This window comes from Alligator sinensis, unplaced genomic scaffold (genome assembly GCF_000455745.1).
Source record: "Alligator sinensis unplaced genomic scaffold, ASM45574v1 scaffold1581_1, whole genome shotgun sequence".
Classification (NCBI taxonomy): Eukaryota; Metazoa; Chordata; order Crocodylia; family Alligatoridae; genus Alligator; species Alligator sinensis.
Window position 1 is genome coordinate 378,462 of NW_005842641.1, and position 2,163 is coordinate 380,624.

Here is a 2,163-nt window from a genome sequence, read left to right on the forward strand (position 1 = left end):
ATTATGAATTAAAATTCCAAATAAACCATCTGGAGCTCCAAGTCTTCTTTTAGTCCATGGTTGGGACAGGACAGGTTCTGCAAGCCATGGCAGGCTGTACATACTATAAACAACAATTATCTTTGCATCTTGCTGTTTGCATATGAACTCATCAGAACCACAGGCTGCTTTTAACTGTGCATATGTAAATATCAGGAGATACCCCTCTGACAAACTCATAAACCATCAAGCTGTATAACAAGGTAACTTTGCACTCGCCTATTGCAAAGATGTGACTTCACATCCTGTTTAGTGTATCAGCAAACCCTCCTTTAATTTGCATGCAAGCACAATGGTAGTCCCTGCCACACAAAGAAGCTTTCTACACCCACGAGCATCTGCTTCTTTGCCAGTTATATAGATCTCTCCTCCTCCAAGCCACATGGAGGATGGACTGAAGATTTTGGCTTAGCTCACTTTCTCTAGGTGTTAAGGATAAAGTAGATAAGTGAAGGTTTCAGCAGTCCCCTGAACTTATTCCCTACATGGGAAAGCTCTTCAGTATTTTTTCCTATTAGAGAAAAAGTGTGCATCTACACTACTTTTTTAGAGAGATGCACCAATATATAGGTGCCATATCGGATCAGCACTGATAACAGGAAAATTAACATTTTCAGCTATTGGATTTTTATGCCGGGTGTAGCTGATAATATTAACCAATAAATATAATATGCCTTCTGGCAGGGGTACCTGGACACCACCTGCATGTGTGCAGCTACACACATAGACATGGCCAGGAATGCAGCTGGGCAGCGTGGAGAGCAGCACTGCAGGTAAGTCTGGAGGGAAAGGGGTGTGGGGGAGGGAAGGGACATGGGGTGGGGGCAGATTGGGGCCCCCACGATAAGGGAGGTAGTGAGGCAGGGGCTGGGGGTACTGCCCAGCCCAGGCAGTGAATGGGACCTCAGGGCCAGGGCAGGGAGTGGGACAGAGCCGTGGGCAGCTCATCCAGGGGATGTGGAGGGGGGTGGTGGCTCCCCACTGCTGCACACACCCCTGGGGGAGGCATGGTGGGGCACGTACCCCCCCCCCCCCAATTTGTGTATGGGGTGGATGCAGGCTGCCTGCTGTGGGCTCAGGGCTTCTGCCCTGCTGCCTTTGCCCCAGAAGCTATATGCTGGCTGTGTGTTCCCTGCCTACCTGGCAGCAGTGGCAGCAAGTTGTACCTCCCACTGCTGGGTGGGCAGGGGCGCATGGCCAGTGTGTGGCTCCCAGGGTAAAGACAGCAGGGCGGAGAGCCCCAAGCCCATAGAGAGCAGCCTATATCCACCCTCACCCCACTCAGCTCCACTCCTAAAAGCATCCCTGCGCTTAAAAATAGCGGCAACAGTGCTTGAACTAAAGCTCATTTGGTGAAATTTAGTTCAGGAGTCCCCACTACCATTTTTAAATGCTGGGACACTGATCCCCTGGATGAGCCATCTGCAGCTCTGTCTCACTCTCTGCCCCAGCCCTGGGATCCCATTCACTGCCCTGGTGGGGCAGCACTTCCAGCCCCTGCCCCACTTCCTTCCTAACCGTGGGGGCCTTGATCTGCCCCTCCCCTTCCCTCCTATCCCCAATGCCCCTTCCCTTCCACAGACTTAGCTGCAGGGAACTGCTCTCCACACTGCCTGGCTGTGCTCTTGTAAATCGGTTATTATCAGATCAGTATCAGCCAAGGTGCCTGGTGAATAATTGGCTATTGGTATCAGCTGCTGGCACGGATCTTTAAAAACTCCTGGCGCTCTGGTGTAGTGCCCGAAGACTGGAAGAAGGCCAATGTGGTGCCTATCTTCAAGAAAGGGAGGAAAGTGGATCCGGCAAACTATAGGCCCATCAGCCTGACTTCTATCCCGGGGAAGATCTTAGCAAAGTTTATTAAAGAGGCCATCCTTAATGGACTGGCTGACGCCAACATCCTGAGGGATAGCTAGCATGGGTTTGTTGTGGATAGGTCTTGCTTGACCAATCTCATTTCCTTCTACGACCAGGTGACCTATCACCTGGACAAGGGAGAAGAGATTGATGACATATATCTTGACTTCAAAAAGCCTTCCATCTGGTATCCCATGATCACCTCTTGGCAAAACTGGCCAACTGTGGCCTCGGGTCCACCACGATCCACTGGCTGGGGAATTGGTG

At 51.1% G+C, this 2,163-nt stretch overlaps 1 protein-coding gene across 4 annotated transcripts in view; it reads right to left on the reverse strand.

The window, feature by feature from the left end:
• TMEM62 (transmembrane protein 62) overlaps window positions 1-2,163 on the reverse strand; it is a 46,928-nt gene that overhangs the window by 32,879 nt on the left and 11,886 nt on the right. The window lies entirely within an intron of this gene.